Genomic DNA, 20,816 nt, shown 5'->3' on the forward strand with positions numbered 1-20,816 from the left:
ATACAATGCTACCCCTTCACCCGGATCCGGGAATTTATGCGGCGCTGTGTGCATCTGAATGTACACCTTCGGGCTAGACAGGTTCCTGGGCTGGATAATCGGGTAGCTGATGCGCTGTCTCGCTCGCAATTTGAGCCTTTCAGGGCCCTAGAACTTGAAGTGGACTTGGAAGGGCAGCAGAGGACGGAGCAGCATTGGTGACTCGGAGACCCAAGGTGCGGAAGATGCTGTGGGCCTTGGTAGCACCGACAACTTGGTCTACCTATGTCAGTGGCTATGCCCAAGTGTCTAGCTTACTTCGGAGTGAGGGCTGGTCCAGGGGGCAGGCTACCGATGAGCTGCTCACCGCATACATCGACAACGCTCAGAGTCAAGGGAGATTGAGTAGTGCAGTCGGGCTTCACGTTTTTCAGCAAGGCTTTCGGATGGGGGTCAACCTAGTACCCATTTCCTAGTGGGCAGTGCCGTAAAAGGTTGGAGCAGAACGGTTCCTTCAATGGAGGATGCGTGTAGGCCGCTCACCCACGGCTGGTTAGTGCGATTGTTGCACAAAGTTGGGGTGGTGGGGTGGCTCGGGTGGCTTTCAAAGCCAGAGTATTTTGGGCACCGTTGCCCAGGCTTTTATGGGGCTTTTCAGGTGGGGGAGCTGGTGACGATTACTGCACAAGAATGTACGCATTCAGGACGGCATCAAGTTGTGCGGTCTAAAGCAGACCAGAGGAGGGTAGGGCGCACAATAGGGTCGAGGAGGTTCAAGGTAGGGACTTCTATCCAGTAGCCTTGTTGACAGACTACTTAGAGGTCGGCCCGGGGACTCTCCCTCATGGTTTGTGCACACCGACGGCGCGGTATTGACGAGGTACCCATTGGCAGCGGTACTCCGTCTGTGACAGGGAGTGGCGGGGGAGATCCCGAGGAGTTTGGGATGCATTCCTTCCGCATTGGGGCGGCAACAAGTGCCAGTCAAGTGGGCTTAGGAGTGGACACCATTCGCAGTAGTGGCAGGTGGGCTTCGGGGGCCTATGGGAGGTACATCCGGCCTTCTTGAGAGGTTGGGGTTAGGGGTATAACGTCTTGAACTATGGGCTGCTGGGCCTGTTGACCACACTTGTTGGTTGGTTGTGGCAGGTCAGGGTGTGGATGGGGGGGTGTCTCCAAAACGACTGGGGGGACACCCAATGTGCGGGATTAATTGCGAGGGACCGGGTGCATTTGTCCGAGGTGGGCGTGGACTTGTTTGGTGGGATATCCAGGAATGTCTGGAAAACAACTGGGGGGGGGGACAGGGTCTGAGTAGGCCGCAGCTTTCTTGGGGGGGGGAAGTCCTTGCGGGAACAAGGACCTCCCCCTGTGGCAAAAAGAAGCAATCAAACCCCGAGCTACGGGAGCTATGGCTAATGGGGGCTGAGCCAGGGCTTGACAGGCGGGTCGGGCGACCCAGAAGATGTGCGGAGGTCCGCATGGCTTAGAGCCCTTGCTGTGATGGCGGGGCCCGGAAGAAGCCGAGAAATTGCCGCTATGCTAACATGGCGAGCGGCGGGGGGGGGGGCTAACTGCTGATGTTAAGCCTAGACATATGTAGCTCGGGGCGGGGGGGGGGGGGGCATATTGCTTCGTCAAACTAATGAAGTTAATTAAGTGCATGGTTAATAAAGCAAGCTGCAGCCTATGATTACCCAACTCTGGTGTCGGCGAATTATTGGCGGAGCAGGCCAAAAGGGGGGAAGGGGGATAGTTGGCCGAGTGAGAGAGAGAGAGAGAGAGAGAGACATTGTCTGTGAGAGAGAGAGAGAGTGTGTGAGAGACAGAGAGTGTGTGTGTGACAGAGATACCTCCCCCCCTCTCTGGTGTCAGGCCCCCCTCCCTCCCTCTCTCTGGTGTCAGCCCCCCCCCCCCTCTTTCTCTCTGGTGTCTGAGCATTCCTGTGCAGGACACTGAGCTCTGGCTGTGCTTCAAGGAGCTGACCAATCCTATTTAATAGAATGCACCTCCAACATTCTGAAGCTGAGAAACCTTGTGTGGTTGGTCACTTCTGCTTGTGACGAACCCGGACGTACGTGATGTCAAGTCAGGAGATGGATACAGAGAGCAGGAATGCCTCAGCCATGCAGTCAGCTTCAGAACGTTGGAGGTGCGTTTTATTAAAAAGGATGACCAGATATTAACACATGACCAGAAATAGATATAATTGAAAATTGCATCTTTTATGACTGCAGTAGCAATGGGCTTAGCTTTTTTTAATTAATGTAAAAGGAATTTTATATGTCCAGTGAAACTAGCAGCAGTCAACACTATCTAAAACTAAAACTCTAATTCTTAATTAATTAAAACCAGAACTACAAAAGCTACTGCAGAACAATACTTTAAAATGTGTGTTTTTTAATGTAACTGCGCCTGCAAAAATGCACCCTATACTCGCATAAGTATTCTCAAGGGAAGTGTGCAGTGTGTTACCTAATCCATAACAATAAAACTAAAAACAACTAGGATTGTACTCAAAAAGAAAGAGACCTCCCCTCTTAGAAAACTTAAGAAAGAGTAAAAGAAAGATATTAATATATCTAAGGGACTCACCAAGCTCACAAATTCATGGGCACATGTGTATAATGTGAAGCCAGTGCTGACTTCCTAAAGGGGATAATCAAGGGGGTACTATGAGCAATGACCAGAGCTCTGAAAGTAAGAATGTGATCAGTAAAAAAGAGGAGACTTCTGAGCTCACACCCCTGTGGTTTCTGCAGTGTACATTAAAAAAGTAAAACAATGACAAAGGAGCCTGCATATAGACATATTGAGAGCACTTCTGTACTTTCACATTGGAGAAAAGGAAGGGCGTGAGTAAAATCCTATGTATTGTGAACAATGGCACTGCTGCATAGGGGGTGCACTAAGGGGTATTGTGAGCAAGGACAAGAACTATGGAGATGATATGTCAGTGTTTAAGGATAATATAATGTAAAAAGAGCTTTTCATCAAACCAGTTGTAGCAAATGTAAAAAGGAATATAGGGAGTATTTTGAGCAGCAGCAGCAGCAGAAATAGTATCCCCTTCAGACCACCCCTTTGGCAAAAACAAATCGCTGCTGCATTATCTTCAAACTTGGAATTCAAAGCTCCTCTCAGACAAAAATCTGACTTAAAAAAAATAAATTGCACAAATGTGTTAAATTGGTACCATGTTTTAGATCAATTTGGTCTATAAATCAGAGGAAAATGAAAATGATTGCAGTCTAATGCAGCAGTGAATGACTCAAACTCCCCGAGCTTGCTTTACCTCCCCATCCCTTACGCCCCTTGATAGATGTGTATTGAAAACGAATGACGTCAAAAGGATGGCCATCTTTGATGAGGGCACAGCTCTTTTCCATTGAAGAAGAAGACTGGAAGAGGTCAAGCACGGCTGTTCTTGTCTCCTCAAATCTGTTGCCTTAAACAGTCTAGTTTCCATGAAAAGCCTCTAATGAATTGAACTCCACAGAAACCAAGGTAAGGGGCGCATAAATTCTGTACAGTCAGTTGGAAGAAAGACTGCGTTTATGAGGAAACACTGTTAATAATTAAATAGAAGGGCTTTTTTTTTAATTTGAAGAAGGGAGAGGGGTTACCTTTTTTCTGTATGAGCAGCTTAGTATGATTGATGTGTATGCAGTGTGAAGCCTGGGCAGGCGCTCGTGGGCGGTTTCAGAAGGAGCAGCACCTTGGACAGCGCTGGACTGCAGAGCTAGTGCAGAGAGAATGTGCTTGTCTTTCTGGTTACTGTAAATGTATTTTGTACCATTATTGCACGCTATTTCACACCCACGTACCACTGGCTCCACAAGATCAATCTAGCATGAAAGCGCATCTCGTTACACATTTTATGCTTTGTCCTTTTAAATTAAAATAATATGCTTTGATATTTAGCAGAGTAATGTTCATAAATGGTACACCTTCTCTTTTGGATTAGAACATGGCAGAATCTGTTTCGATGTAAGAAATGTCTGATTTGCAACAATCTTGTTTTATGTTTATGTGCGTGATATTCATGTATATATTTGTCTGCAATAAGATAATATATATGCTCCATTATAGCTACTGTAAGCATTATTTTTCCCAGGTTGCCATACATGCATTTATGTGCATGCCTAAATCATGGTAATTTATTGCAGATGCAGCCATGATCTAGGGGATCAGAGATATTTGCTAAGTCTGCAGTTTTTGAAAGTTGAAAAAAAGATATAAGCTTCAGTTATTTAGGGTGCATGCTAGTAAAAAAAAAGTGAGAAATGTTGAAATTTGACAGGGATGCAATCCTGCCGCACGTCCAGACTGCTCTGCGTAGTTGCGTCAAAGGAAAGGCAGCAGAGCTGCTAGATTTACATGCCTGGGCATTAGTAATTACTGCTGTTGTGGTGAGAGAGCAAGTGGGAGGGAACTGCTCTGAAGTGGAGTTCAATAGGGTGGGAAGAATGTTTCAAGGTTTAAAGAGGTGGATTTTAACAATTCCTTAGTGTATTGGAGAACTGAAAAAACTGGCATATTTTTTGTGATTATATATGTGCTGAATATTCATAATCAAGATAACTGGTCACTTTCCAAAAGTCCAGTTAAAAGTATCGGGTTCTCCATAAAATAGGGAAAAATTGGACTAGAGAAAGCGTGACTATAAAAGAGGGGAAAAATCGAATTGGCTTTACACCTGAGTCTAGTTAATGTTGCCAGACTTTCATTGCCACCTTAAATACCACTTTAGCATCTAAGATGATCTTGACTCATGAAATGTTTACAAATTTTTAGTGTACAGAGGGATTTAAGTCTCCTATTTGTTGTCTATAATTTTTTTATCTGAAGGAAAGAACGGTTGGTCCGTAATGTATCACCAGTCTCTTTGTTATTTTTTATCTCTTTGTTATTTTTTGTATAAAGCAGGATTCCTTTTTTCCTCTTATTATTTTTTCTGTGGAACAATAGGAGATATTCAATGAATTATTTCTGAATGGCCTTAAATTTTAGGCTGCACTTCAAACCTACTACTAGCCAAACACAAAAATATATTGAAATTGGGTATCCTGTGTTTAATTGTAATGTATTTCTACACTGGCCTGGAAGTCTGAACTAAGAAAAAATGTTTTACCATTGAGCTCTGAAAACTTCTTCATTCTGCAGAGTTTCAGCTCTGCAGTCAAAAGGCATTCAATAGTGGAAGTGCAAATTTGTAAATTACAAATGCATTCTTTTTCTGTTCCATCAGTTACTGTGGTTTATAGACACTTCCACTAGAAAGCTTCCACGTCATTAAAAAAAAGCATCTTATACTCCTTAACATCAGCAGTTAGCACCCCCCCCCCCCCCCGCCGCTCGCCATGTTAGCAAAGCGGCAACTGCTCGGCTTCTTCCGGGCCCCGCCATCACAGCAAGGGCTCTAAGCCATGCGGACCTCCGCACATCTTCTGGGTCGCCCGACCTGCCTGTCAAGACCTGGCTCAGACCCCATGAGTCATAGCTCCCGTAGCTCGGGGTTTGATTGCTTCTTTTTGCAGCTGCGACAAACTCCCAGGCCATCTGCTGTAACGAAAAAAACACAACCAGAAACTGCTCCCAAACAAACTTCCTCCTAACCCACATACCCATGCCAGGGCGGGCAGGTGGGCAAACCGCCTCCGATGAACAGGGAAAAAATGCCCTGAGCCTTGGAGGACCTTCTTTTTATTCCCCCCTTTAGCCCCACCCACCACGCCACCATCCCCCAATGGCAGCCCCCCAAAAACCCGCCAAGCAGCCAGCTAGCTTTAAACTGGCCACTCACCATGAACCCTTCCATGCGTCATGCATGTGACGCTTCCGACCCCCCCTCCCCCTCGCTCGCCCCTAAGTAGAGCTGTCTCGAACGGGCCCAGCCCTCGTTTAATGGGACCCATCGAGACAAGCACCCAGGCCTTTTATAAACCTTGGAGCTGGGACCCGTTCGACCCCATCTATCCCCCTCCCCCTTCCCCCTTTTGGTCTGCCCCGCCAATAATTCGCCGACACCAGAGTTGGGGAATCATAGGCCGCAGCTTGGTTTATTAAACATGCACTTAATTAAGTACATAAAAGTACATAAGTAATGCCATACTGGGAAAAGACCAAGGGTCCATCGAGCCCAGCATCTTGTCCACGACAGCGGCCAATCCAGGCCAAGGGCATCTGGCAAGCTTCCCAAACATACAAACATTCTATACATGCTATTCCTGGGATTTTGGATTTTTCCAAGTCCATTTAGTAGCGGTTTATGGACTTGTCCTTTAGGAAACCGTCCAACCCCTTTTTAAACTCTGCTAAGCTAACCGCCTTCACCACATTTTCCGGCAATGAATTCCAGAGTTTAATTACACTTTGGGTGAAGAAAAATTTTCTCCAATTTGTTTTAAATTTACTACACTGTAGTTTAATCGCATGCCCCCTAGTCCTAGTATTTTTGGAAAGCGTGAACAGACGCTTCACATCCACCTGTTCCACTCCACTCATTATTTTATATACCTCTATCATGTCTCCCCTCAGCCGTCTCTTCTCCAAGCTGAATAGCCCTAGCCTCCTTAGCCTTTCTTCATAGGGAAGTCGTCCCATCCCCGCTATCATTTTAGTCGCCCTTCGCTGCGCCTTTTCCAATTCTACTATATCTTTCTTGAGATGCGGCGACCAGAATTGAACACAATACTCAAGGTGCGGTCGCACCATGGAGCGATACAATGGCATTATAACATCCTCACACCTGTTTTCCATACCTTTCCTAATAATACCCAACATTCTATTCGCTTTCCTAGCCGCAGCAGCACACTGAGCAGAAGGTTTGAGCAGAAGGTTTCAGCGTGTTATCGACGACGACACCCAGATCCCTTTCTTGGTCCGTAACTCCTAACGTGGAACCTTGCATGACGTAGCTATAATTCGGGTTCTTTTTTCCCCACATGCATCACCTTGCACTTGCTCACATTAAACGTCATCTACCATTTAGCCGCCCAGTCTCCCAGTCTCGTAAGGTCCTCTTGTAATTTTTCACAATCCTGTCGCGAGTTAACGACTTTGAATAACTTTGTGTCATCAGCAAATTTAATTACCTCGCTAGTTACTCCCATCTCTAAATCATTTATAAATATATTAAAAAGCAGCGGTCCTAGCACAGACCCCTGAGGAACCCCACTAACTACCTTTCTCCATTGTGAATACTGCCCATTTAACCCCACTCTCTGTTTCCTATCCTTCAACCAGTTTTTAATCCACAATAGGACATTTCCTCCTATCCCATGACCCTCCAATTTCCTCTGTAGCCTTTCATGAGGTACCTTGTCAAACGCCTTTTGAAAATCCAGATACACAATATCAACCAGCTCCCCTTTGTCCACATGTTTGTTTACTCCTTCAAAGAATTGAAGTAAATTGGTCAGGCAAGATTTCCCCACACAAAAGCCGTGCTGACTCGGTCTCAGTAATCCATGTCCTCGGATGTGCTCTGTAATTTTGTTTTTAATAATAGCCTCTACCATTTTCCCCGGGACCGACATCAGACTCACCGGTCTATAATTTCCCGGATCTCCCCTGGAGCCTTTTTTAAAAATGGGCGTTACATTGGCCACCCTCCAATCTTCCGGTACCACGCTCGAACTTCATTAGTTTGACGAAGCAATATGCCCCCCCCCCGCCCCGAGCTACATATGTCCAGGCTTAACATCAGCAGTTAGCCCCCCCCTCCGCCGCTTGCCATGTTAGCAAAGCAGCAACTTCTCAGCTTCTTCCGGGCCTCGCCATCACAGCAAGGGCTGTAAGCCATGCGGACCTCCGCACATCTTCTGGGTCATCTGACCCGCCTGTCAAGCCCTGGCTCAGCCCCATGAGCCATAGCTCCCGTAGCTCGGGGTTTGATTGCTTCTTTTTGCCACAGGGGGAGGTTCTTGTTCCCGCAAGGACTCTCCCCCCCCCCCCCCAAGAAAGCTGTGGCTTACTCAGACCAAGTCCCCCCCCCCAGTTGTTTCCCAGACATTCCTGGATATCCCACCAAACAAGTCCACGTCCACCTCGGACAAATGCACCCGGTCCCTCGCAATTAATCCCGCACATTGGGTGTCCCCCCGGTCGTTTTGGAGACCCCTCTCCATACACACCCTGACCTGCCACAACCAACCAACAAGTGTGGTCAACAGGCCCAGCAGCCCGTAGTTCAAGACGTTGTACCCCTAACCCCAACCTCTCAAGAAGGCCGGATGTACCTCCCATAGGCCCCTGAAGCCCACCTGCCACTACTGCGAATGGTGTCCGCTCCTAAGCCCGCTTGACTGGCACTTGTTGCTGCCCCAATGCGGAAGGAATGCGTCCCAAACTGCTCGGGAACTACCCCGCCACTCCCTGTCACAGACGGAGTACCGCTGCCAATGGGTACCTCGTCAATACCGTGTCATCGGGGTGCACCATCCATGAGGGAGAGCCCCCGGCCGACCTCTAAGTAGTCTGTCAACAAGGCTACTGGACAGAAGTACCTACCTCAAACCCCCTCGACCCTATTTTGCGCCCTACCCTCCTCTGGTCTGCTTTAGACCACACAACTTGATGCACCACATGCCGTCCTGAATGCGTACATTCTTGTGCAGTAATCGCCACCAGCTCCCCCACCTGAAAAGCCCCATAAAAGCCCGGGCAACGGTGCCCGAAATAGTCTGGCTTCAAAAGCCGCCCGAGCCACCCCCTCCCCCAACTACGTGCAACAATCGCACTAACCAGCCGTGGGTGAGCGGTCTATGTGCATCCTCCATTGGAGGAACCGTTCTGCTCCAACCTTTTACGGCACTGCCCACTAGGAAACGGGTACTAGGTTGACCCCCATCCAAAAGCCTTGCTGAAAAATGTGAAGCCTGCCAGCGCCGCCTGACCGCACTACTCGATCTCCCTTGATTCTGAGCGTTGTCGATATATGCGGCGAGCAGCTCATCGGTAGCCTGCCCTCTGGACCAGCCCTCACTCCAAAGTAAGCTAGACACTTGGGCATAGCCGCTGACATAGGTAGACCAAGTTGTCGGTGCTACCGAGGCCCACAGCATCTTCCACACCTTGGGTCTCCGAGTCGCCAACGCTGCTCCGTTCTCTGCTGCCCTTCCAAGCCCGCTTCGAGTTCTAGGGCCCTGAAAGGCTCAAATTGTGAGCGAGACAGCGCATCAGCTACCCGATTATCCAGCCCAGGAACCTGTCTAGCCCAAAAGTGTACATTCAGACGCACACAGCGCCACACAAATTCCCGGATCCGGGAGTTCACTGACACACGCCGGGCCGTCTGCTTGCTCACCACCTCCATCACCCACTGATTGTCGCACCTCCCTAGTATGCTCCTATCCCGCAGTCGTCCCACCACAGCTTGCGGGCTACCCCACCGGAAACAATTCCAAAAAGGTGATGTGCTCCGTAAGTCCGCCGCAACCCAGCTGACCGCCCAGGGGCAGCACACCAAGCACCCGCACAGTACACTCCAAACCCAAGCTTCTCGCCGAATCTGTAAACAGCTCTAAATCCACATTGGACCCCACTGCACTCTGCAGTGCCCACGTACCATTAAATGCCAACAGGACTTCTGGCCACGTCCACAGATCACTGCACCCCCTGCAGATAATCGGACATGATGGTGCGGCTGCACTACCTCGGATGTCGCCAGCACTAAATGCCGCGAAAAGGCACGCCCCATCAGGATGCCTCTACAAGAAAATTTTAGACTTACCGTGAAGGACTGGATGGCTCCCAACATGGCCGTTCTGCCCTGCAACACCCCCATGATCTGCTCCTCCAGCTGAACCACCTTCTTTTGCGGCAGCCTCGTCACCATGCACCCCTTGACTATCTCGATGCCCACCAATGTCAGAACCAATGCAGGGCCCTCCGTCTTGTCGGAGGCCAGTGGTATGCCAAAGTCTGCCGCCACCTGTAGAAAGGCACCCAACTGCCTACCGCAAACCTGGGCCCCAATGAACAGGAAATCACCCAGATAGTGCATCAGCGTCCCAACCCCATTGCAAGAAGGTTCCCAACACCCTACTGCAATCTCCACTATCGCGGGCCCCTATGAACCGGAAATCGTCCGAATAATGCACCCAGGTGTTCAACCCCGCCTGCTGCACCGTCACCCCATGCGCGACGGAGCTTACATGCTCGAAGTAAACTCATGACACCGCACAGCCCATCGGCACACATTGGTTGCAGTAAAAAACATTCAAAATGAAAACCGAGCATCGGGAAAAAACAGACGGGTGAACCGGCAGCAACCTAAAGGCCGCCTCGATATCGACTTTCGCCCACTATGCGCCGACTCTGCACTGCCGCTAGAGTCGCACCGCCCCATCAACAAAGTGTATTGCGCTGAGCAGCAATCCTTGGGAATGCCCGCATTCACCGACCCGCCCAGCGGATAGGGCAGGTTGTGTATCAAACGGAACTTCCTGTCTGCTTTTCTGGGATCACTGCCAATGGGGACAGCATAAAGGGGCAACAAGGGGGGTCGACAAATGGACCCGCCACCCTACCAAACCGTAACTCCTCTTCCAGTTTACCTCGCACTACCCCCTTCAGTTTCAAGACAGACGCCACATTCCGAACCCAATTAGAAACTACCCGCCCCTGGTAAGGAATAATGAACCCCTCAGCGAAGCCCTTCTCCAGTGTCACTGCCGCTTTTTTCCCAGGCATCGGTGGAGCCGCGGCAGCACCGTACTACCTTACCGGCGTGAGCGCTCGTTCGTTCCATCTACTTGTTGACGGCAGGTGCACCCCTTGCCCCTTCCCTCGGACATTTGACCGCGGTACAGGCATGGCAAAACTTACAGTCCGGGCAACAGCAGGCTGCTCTTTTAAATCACCAACAGACCTCGAAGGCTGGTCCTGAGATGACCCCCCATCCCTGCCCTCCCCGCGCACTAAAGGGCTTACTCAAGCCCGGCGAAGTGAACCCCTGTTCCCTGCCCCCACCCCCGTATTGAGGGGCCATGTGGACCACCCCGGTTGATATCCTGTGTGCCCCAGTTCATATACATGTTCACCTCCATTCTGTCCCGGAAGGCTTCATCATAGTTTAGCCACGCCCAACCCCCAAAGCGCTGGAACGCGCCCAACGCGGAATCCGCATATGCCAACATTAAGCTGTACTGACTGTTGTCCCTCCGCCCCCGGACACTGATCAGGCGCAAAAAGGATTGCATCCAATTGACCCTCGTCTTTGCGACCTCGTGCTCCCTTGGTCCTTTAGTCTGCTTTTTATTACGCTTCCGCTTCTTCCTGCCCTCCAACAAATGGCATATATCAATACACCGCCTGTGCCTGATCCTTTTCCCTAATGAACGTGGCACCTGCTCTCCAAGCTCCGACCAGGCCACTGATCCCAGCGGTCCGCGGGCCCCCTCCCCGGCCCCCGGGCCTTGTCCCACCCCCTGCCTGAGAAATGGAGGAGGATAATGTAGAGGAAGAAGAGGAGGAAACAGAAGTGAAAGAAGAGTCCCTACTCCGCTTCCCCCACCCTCTCTGCTTGCGCCGCGCACCCCCCCTGCCCCCCCACTAGGGCCCCCTTATTACCGTCTCCAGCAGCTGCAGCACCAGGCACCGCCATGCCTGCAGCTGCCGCCGGGCCATCTGCTCACGCTCCATCCTGCCACGTTGTATCCTCTGCGCTTAGCAAGGTCTGCTCCTGACCCGCCATTATCTGATTGCCAGCTCCTCCCGCCATGGACTTCGAAGGGCACTCTGCCTCTCGCTCTTCCCAACTTGCCGCACCTCTTCCAGTGGCATCAATGTCGTTGCGTTCCTGTGAGTATAAAACAGGGAAAGCAGCAGGACCGACCTACCCGTCGCCCTGCCCTGCCTCCCAGGTGAGAGCCCCTCCTCCTGCCATACCCCCCATCTCGGGTCTCCCGCAGCCTGCCCGCCCTTCCAGGGAGCAGCCCCGGGGGGGGGGGGGGGGGGCCACCGGCGCCATCCAGGAAGGCAGCCCGAAAAGGGGCCAGGCCCCCCACCGCTGCGGACCCCTCCCTAATGTGGCACTGCCTGCTCTTCATGGGATTCCCTCCCCCAGCACCCCCCTGTAAAAACTCTACTGAGGCCCTTGGAGTGTCCCGCGCCACCCTGCTCACCCCCACAGCTTTCCCACTCTGAACACCCCACACCCGCTCCTTGAGCCAGTCGCTGGGGCTCCTAACACTCTCCCCCCATCTCCCCTGCGATCCCCCTCCTGAGGAAAAGAGGCCTCCCCTGCCAGCCCCGCCCCACCCCCCACAGCATCTCCCATCATTTGCGCATCTCCCCGCGGCCTACGCCCACGTGCTGCCTTTTCTTTTGCTGCTTCTGACCCATTCTTAAAGCTGCGTCTGCAGCTATAGCTGTCCAGACAGCCCCCCCTCCCCGGTACTCACATGCACTGGGCCGCCGTCTATGGAGTCACCGGCACAAAAGCGAGCTCCACGCTGGCGTCAAAAGAGAGCTCCACACCCTGAACCTCCTCTCTCACGGTGTTCCTGACTGTAATGCTTCTGATTGCCCACCCGGGATTTGATCCCCTGAAGTTTCAGCGCAGGCAGGAACCGTGCCTTTAAGCCACCGCAGCTGTAAAGTCTGCAAGTTCTCCATCTCATACAGCCTCGCTCTCTCTTAGAAAACTGTATAGCTTGCCACGGCAAACCGCCTCCGAGGAACAGGGAAAACCTCGGAGGACCTTCTTTTTATTCCCCCCTTTAGCCCCGCCCCCCATGCCGCCATCCCCCAATGGCAGCCCCCCAAAAACCCACCAAGCAGCCAGCTAGCTTTAAACTGGCCACTCACCGCGAACCCTTCCACGCGTCATGCAAGTGGCGCTTCCGACCCCCCTCGCTCGCCCCTAACTAGAGCTGTCTCGAACGGGCCCAGCCCTCGTTTAACAGGGCCCATCGAGACAAGCTCTCGGGCCTTTTATTCTGTAGCAATGTGTGTAAAATTCTGGTAACACCCCTGGGACACCCCTGTGCATGCCCCCTTGAAATTACGTGCTACAGGAGTTCCTTGCTTAGTGTTATAGAATATGATGTGTGCATAACTCCCAATTAATGCCAATGAGTATTAATAATTGGTTGTTAGCAGTCATTTGTTGATGCTGATTGGCTCATTAATCAATTAAGTTGCATGTGCAAATCTGCTATGCGCACTGATTTGTGTGTGCAACTTTAGTCGCCATATATAGAATCCGGGGGAATATGTTTTCATAAACCTTAAGCCTCTCATTCTAAAGGATTTAAAAAGATATAATTGAAAAATTAGAAAGTGGAAATTATAAATGCCTGAGTCTCTGTTACGAAAATGTAAGCTTAAAGTCAGTAGATCCAACAAAGATTTCCTACATCTTTCAAAACTTGTATTGAAAAAGAAAGATTTCACTAGAAGTAACCAGAATAAAATAAACAAAGTTTTTGCTACATAAAGAATAATGCTATCATTACTTGTCTATCAAAGAAAAATCACTCTAGAATAGACCAGTGGTTTAGTCCTCGGGGACCACCTGGCCAGTCAGATTTTCAGGCTATCCAAAATGGACATGCATGAGATGTATTAGCATGCACTCTTTGCACTGCATGCAAATATCTCTTATGCATATTCATTGTGGGTATCACCTGACCAAAGAGACTGGTTGAAAAACACTGCTGTAGACTATGGGGCCCCTTTACTAAGCTATGTTAGATGCTAATGCATGCCTAATGCAGCAAGAATGGCCTAACACAGTACACGCTACTAATTTTGCCATCTGTGTGCTAAGCATGTGCTATTTATTTTTTTGTATTTTTGGAGATGTATCAGGGGCAAAAAATGGCCATTGATGCTCTAATCATCTAGCATACTAATATTTCTGCCAGGTAACTGGTTAGCATGTCTATAACATGGGAGCCCTATGCACCTCCTAAATAGGAAGTGGTAAGAGCTTCTGCAGTAGTTTAAAAAAATGGACATGCACTAATGCTAATATTAACACACTAGTAAAAAAGACCCGTTTCTGACACAAATGAAACGGGCGCTAGCAAGGTTTTCCTTGGAGTGTGTATGTTTGACAGAGTGTATGTGAGAGTGACTGTGTGAGAGAGAGAGAGTGAATGTGCGAGTGTGTGTGTGTGTGAGAGAGAGAGTGAGTCTGGGTGCGAGTGTGTCTGTGAGAGAGAGAGAGAGAGAGTGTGTGTGTGTGTGTGTGAGAATAAGAGTGTGTGCAAGTGCATATGTGAGACACATTGTGAGAGAGAGAGAGTGTGTGTTTCACACAGATACAGTGTGTGCGAGAGAGAGAGTGTGTGTGAGACACAGACTCTCTGTGAGACTGAGTGTATGAGACCAAGAGAGTGTGTGAGTGACTGTGTGACACATAGAGAGTGAATGTGATACAGTGTGAGACATAGAGTGTGTGAGAGACAGTGTGTGAGAGTGAGAGAGAGAGACATTGACTGTGAGAGAGTGAGTGTGTGAGAGACAGAGAGTGTGTGACAGAGATACCTCCCCCCCTCTCTGGTGTCAGGCCCCCCTCCCTCCCTCTCTCTGGTGTTAGGCCCCCCCTCTCTCTCTCTCTGGTGTCTGAGCATTACTGTGCAGGACACTGAGCTCTGGCTGTGCTTCAAGCAGCTAACCAATCCTATTTAATAGAATGCACCTCCAACATTCTGAAGCCGAGAAACCTCGTGTGGTTGGTCACTTCTGCTTGTGACGAACCCGGAAGTACGTGATGTCAATTCAGGAGATGGATACAGAGAGCAGGAATGCAGTCAGCTTCAGAACGTTGGAGGTGCGTTTTATTATAAAGGATGACCAGATATTAACACATGACCAGAAATAGATATAATTGAAAATTGCATCTTTTATGACTGCAGTAGCAATGGGCTTAGCTTTTTTTAATTAATGTAAAAGGAATTTTATATGTCCAGTGAAACTAGCAGCAGTCAACACTTTATCTAAAGCTAAAACTCTATTTCTTAATTAATTAAAACCAGAACTACAAAAGCTACTGCAGAACAATACTTTAAAATGTGTTTTTTTAAATGTAACTGCGCCTGCAAAAATGCACCCTATACTCGCATAAGTATTCTTAAGGGAAGTGTGCAGTGTGTTACCTAATCCATAACAATAAAACTAAAAACAACTAGGATTGTACTCAAAAAGAAAGAGACCTCCCCTCTTAGAAAACTTAAGAAAGAGTAAAAGAAAGATATTAATATATCTAAGGGACTCACCAAGCTCACAAATTCATGGGCACATGTGTATAATGTGAAGCCAGTGCTGACTTCCTAAAGGGGATAATCAAGGGGGTACTATGAGCAATGACCAGAGCTCTGAAAGTAAGAATGTGATCAGTAAAAAAGAGGAGACTTCTGAGCTCACACCACTGTGGTTTCTGCAGTGTACATTAAAAAAGTAAAACAATGACAAAGGAGCCTGCATATAGACATATTGAGAGCACTTCTGTACTTTCACATTGGAGAAAAGGAAGGGCGTGAGTAAAATCCTATGTATTGTGAACAATGGCACTGCTGCATAGGGGGTGCACTAAGGGGTATTGTGAGCAAGGACAAGAACTATGGAGATGATATGTCAGTGTCTAAGGATAATATAATGTAAAAAGAGCTTTTCATCAAACCAGTTGTAGCAAATGTAAAAAGGAATATAGGGAGTATTTTGAGCAGCAGCAGCAGCAGAAATAGTATCCCCTTCAGACCACCCCTTTGGCAAAAACAAATCGCTGCTGCATTATCTTCAAACTTGGAATTCAAAGCTCCTCTCAGACAAAAATCTGACTTAAAAAAAATAAATTGCACAAATGTGTTAAATTGGTACCATGTTTTAGATCAATTTGGTCTATAAATCAGAGGAAAATGAAAATGATTGCAGTCTAATGCAGCAGTGAATGACTCAAACTCCCCGAGCTTGCTTTACCTCCCCATCCCTTACGCCCCTTGATAGATGTGTATTGAAAACGAATGACGTCAAAAGGATGGCCATCTTTGATGAGGGCACAGCTCTTTTCCATTGAAGAAGAAGACTGGAAGAGGTCAAGCACGGCTGGTCTTGTCTTCTCAAATCTGTTGCCTTAAACAGTCTAGTTTCCATGAAAAGCCTCTAATGAATTGAACTCCACAGAAACCAAGGTAAGGGGCGCATAATTTCTGTACAGTCAGTTGGAAGAAAGACTGCGTTTATGAGGAAACACTGATGCAGACTGAAACCACCAAAGCTGATCTGCATGTTCAGCGGAATTTTAAAACAAATCATTCAGCATTTGGCCCTACTCCAGTTACAATAATGCATTTTCTCGTAATTTTGATAATACGGAAATGTGATTGTTAATATTGAAATAGAAGGGCTTTTTTTTTTAATTTGAAGAAGGGAGAGGGGTTACCTTTTTTCTGTATGAGCAGCTTAGTATGATTGATGTGTATGCAGTGTGAAGCCTGGGCAGGCGCTCGTGGGTGGTTTCAAAAGGAGCAGCACCTTGGACAGCGCTGGACTGCAGAGCTAGTGCAGAGAGAATGTGCTTGTCTTTCTGGTTACTGTAAATGTATTTTGTACCATTATTGCACGCTATTTCACACCCACGTACCACTGGCTCCACAAGATCAATCTAGCATGAAAGCGCATCTCGTTACACATTTTATGCTTTGTCCTTTTAAATTAAAATAATATGCTTTGATATTTAGCAGAGTAATGTTCATAAATGGTACACCTTCTCTTTTGGATTAGAACATGGCAGAATCTGTTTCGATGTAAGAAATGTCTGATTTGCAACAATCTTGTTTTATGTTTATGTGCGTGATATTCATGTATATATTTGTCTGCAATAAGATAATATATATGCTCCATTATAGCTACTGTAAGCATTATTTTTCCCAGGTTGCCATACATGCATTTATGTGCATGCCTAAATCATGGTAATTTATTGCAGATGCAGCCATGATCTAGGGGATCAGAGATATTTGCTAAGTCTGCAGTTTTTGAAAGTTGAAAAAAAGATATAAGCTTCAGTTATTTAGGGTGCATGCTAGTAAAAAAAAAGTTAGAAATGTTGAAACTTGACAGGGATGCAATCCTGCCGCACGTCCAGACTGCTCTGCGTAGTTGCGTCAAAGGAAAGGCAGAAGAGCTACTAGATTTACGTGCCTGGGCATTAGTAATTACTGCTGTTGTGGTGAGAGAGCGAGGGGGAGGGAACTGCTCTGAAGTGGAGTTCAATAGGGTGGGAAGAATGTTTCAAGGTTTAAAGAGGTGGATTTTAACAATTCCTTAGCGTATTGGAGAACTGAAAAAACTGGCATATTTTTTGTGATTATATATGTGCTGAATATTCATAATCAAGATAACTGGTCACTTTCCAAAAGTCCAGTTAAAAGTATCGGGTTCTTTCTAAAATAGGGAAAAATTGGACTAGAGAAAGTGTGGCTATAAAAGAGGGGGAAAAATCGAATTGGCTTTACACCTGGGTCTAGTTAATGTTGCCAGACTTTCATTGCCACCTTAAATACCACTTTAGCATCTAAGATGATCTTCACTCATGAAATGTTTACAAATTTTTAGTGTACAGAGGGATTTAAGTCTCCTATTTGTCATCTATAATTTTTTTTTTCTGAAGGAAAGAACGGTTGGTCTGTAATGTATCACCAGTCCCTTTGTTATTTTTTGTATAAAGCAGGATTCCTTTTTTCCTCTTATTATTTTTTCTGTGGAACAATAGGAGATATTCAATGAATTATTTCTGAATGGCCTTAAATTTTAGGCTGCCAAGTACTTCTATATTTTTGCACTTCAAACCTACTACTAGCCAAACACAAAAATATATTGAAATTGGGTATCCTGTATTTAATTGTAATGTATTTCTACACTGGCCTGGAGGTCTGAATTAAGAAAAAATGTTTTACCATTGAGCTCTGAAAACCTCTTCATTCTGCAGAGTTTCAGCTCTGCAGTCAAAAGGCATTCACATAGTGGAAGTGCAAATTTGTAAATTACAAGTGCATTCTTTTTCTGTTCCATCAGTTACTGTGGTTTATAGACACTTCCACTAGAAAGCTTCCACGTCATTAAAAAAAAGCATCTTATACTCATTGGGGAATTTCCCCTCCCCCCCAAAAAAAATCTGTGTACAATGTTATTAAATTTTGTAAAATGTTGCATAATCCCTTGCTTTGAGTAAGAATTAATTTAAAACTGCAGTAAGGAAAAAGATTTTACTTAAAGATGCCCAGTTTTAAGTTTTGGTGACAGAACTCCCCCGGGAGTACTATAAATAGTACATAATCTCCAGGGCATCACGTGTTCAGGGATTTTAATTTGGTAATCCATGAAGCTCAAGGGGAACACAAAATAGCAGGCAGCAGTAATATGCATTATGGGTTTATTTTATAACAGGATATCTATGTGAGAAGTCCAAAAGGTGTCTATTTGAAGCCTGTTTTATTAAGGCAACTTAGACATCTGTGTGTATTTAGAAAATAGGTACCAAGATCCAGCCTATGCTTGTCTATTATTGAAAACCTTTCTCTTGGTCACCCAAACTATGCCCTGGGAATGCCTGTCCTCATACATATGTAAGTGTATGCCATTTTGTTGGCACACATACACAGGTATACCACATGCTCTCTTTCACTGCCCTTACAACATCACTCTTATCACCCTTATTCTCTCACTCTCTTCCCATCTTCAATTTATCTCTCCCCCCCCCACCCCCCGCCATCTTTTCTCTTTCTCTGGCCACAGCTCAACCTGCTCAGCACTGTATCTGTGCCTAAGCTGATCTCCCATGACAACTCTCTCCTTGTCTCCAACCAATCTCCAGCTACCCCAAGACAGCAATCAATCTCTAGTTGACCCATCCTCCACCAATCTCCCATGTCCTGGCTGTTGACCAGTTTCCAATTACTTCCAGCCTTCCAGCCCCAGCCAGTTTCCAGTCAGCCATCCTGGTCTTTTTCCAGCTATCCCATCAGTCAGTTTCCCATTCCTGCCCACAGGCAGTTTCTACCACTTTGTCATTCTCCCATCCTCTCTCATTTTGTTCCTAATTACTTCTGGCAGTGTTCCCTGAATAGCTGTTCCTTCTGGCACTGCATAACTTTCAGTAAGTATGAGCAGCAGTAGTGCTAAACTCCCATGCTTTTCTTTTCAGAACATAAGAGTGTAAAAGAGAAAATATGTCTTAACATTTCCTGTATTCTTTTCTATATGGATATATCACACAGGGATTGTATTTGCCTGGGATAATAAATTTATTGATGGACAATAATTTAGAATTAATATATTGCATGCAATGTTTAAAAGAGTATATGACCACAGTTCTAGGTACCAGCCACTGTGTTTCTTTAACAGCTACTTTACTTCCAAAATTACCCAAAGAAATTAATCATCTCTTGCTGGACCAGATTTCCCCTCTCACACTTGCTTGGCTCCTTCTTCTGGGATCCTAGAGTTCCTCAGTCTTTTGGCAGGATCTCCAAGGCTCCTTCTTCTTCTTGTTGGATCTCTTCTGGTGGTGTTCTTCAGGCTTCATCTTTGTATTGTGATCTCTCCTGTTGGTATTCTTCAGAATTCTTCAACTTTTTGTTTGTGATCTGAGATCCTCTGGCTTTTGCGGTGGTTTTATGGAAGGTGATTAGAGCTTTTTTTGAGTGGGGGTGGCAATCTTTCTGTGGTACTCTGACCTAGGAAATGAGGCTTATCAATGGTAGAAAACACTCCTCTTGACAAACTTCCTATAGGCATGGTAATTGAACTCCTTGTACTCCTTGTACAGGGGTTATTACACCCCTTCTCTATACAGGCGAACTTTATCTCAGTTCCAGCCTTCATTTCAGGTGAACTTTGACTAGACTATTTTATTTATTTTTTTAAGTAATTAATTAATTTATGACATTTATATCTCGCATTACCCCAAACAAGTTTGGGTTCAATGTGGCTAACAATAAACATTTTCAAAAAGTACAGTACAATTAGTAATAGCATACGTGGAGGGGCATAATTGAACGAAAACGTCTATCTCCATGGGCGTTTATCTCCGAGAATGGGTCCGTGAAGGGGCGGATCGAACCGTATTTTCCAAAAAAATAAACGTCCATGTTTTATTCGACAATTTGTGAGCTGGGCGTTTTTGTTTTTCAGTGATAATGGAAAATGAAAGCGCCCAGCTCAAAAACGAATAAATCCAAGGCATTTGTTCGTGGGAGGGGCCAGGATTTGTAGTGCACTGGTCCCTCTCACATGCCAGGACACCAACTGGGCACCCTAGGGGGCACTTTTACAAAAACAAAAAAAAGGTAAAAGAGCTCCCAGGTGCATAGCACCCTTCCCTTGTGTGTTGAGCTCCCCAAATCCCCCTCAAAACCCACTGCCCACAAGTCTACACCATTACTATAGCCCTAAGGGGTGAAGGGGGGCACCTACATGTGGGTACAGTGGGTTTGGGGGGGGGGTTGGACGACTAAGCATTAAGCAGCACAATTGTAACAGGTAGGGGGGGGGGATGGGCCTGGGTCCACCTGCCTGAAGTCCACTGCACCCCCTAACAACTGCTCCAGGGACCTGCATACTGCTGTCAGGGAGGTGGGAATGACATTTGAGGGTGAAAATAAAAGTTGTGAAACATCATTTTTTGTGGTGGGAGGGGGTTAGTGACCACTGGGGGAGTCAGGGGAGGTCATCCCCGATTCCCTCTGGTGGTAATCTGGTCATTTAAGGCACTTTTTGGGGCCTTATTCGTGAAAAAACAGGGTCCAGGAAAAGTGCCCTAAATTCTAGCCACAAATGCATACTTTTTTTCCATTATCGGCGAAAGGTGTCCATCTCTCGGCCGA

At 47.0% G+C, this 20,816-nt stretch overlaps 1 protein-coding gene across 3 annotated transcripts in view; it reads left to right on the forward strand.

The window, feature by feature from the left end:
* Nucleotides 1-20,816, forward strand: part of LOC115464700 (synaptosomal-associated protein 25) — a 161,319-nt gene that overhangs the window by 32,644 nt on the left and 107,859 nt on the right. Inside the window, exon 1 of one of the 3 annotated variants that reach the window (XM_030195062.1) lies at nt 16,049-16,124. The exons of the other annotated variants lie outside the window; for them this stretch is intronic. The gene's annotated coding sequence lies outside the window, so the exon portion shown is untranslated. Of the gene's footprint in view, nt 1-16,048; nt 16,125-20,816 lie in introns of those variants that run through there. 3 annotated transcript variants of the gene reach the window in all.

Source organism: Microcaecilia unicolor, chromosome 3 (genome assembly GCF_901765095.1).
Source record: "Microcaecilia unicolor chromosome 3, aMicUni1.1, whole genome shotgun sequence".
Taxonomy (NCBI): Eukaryota; Metazoa; Chordata; class Amphibia; order Gymnophiona; family Siphonopidae; genus Microcaecilia; species Microcaecilia unicolor.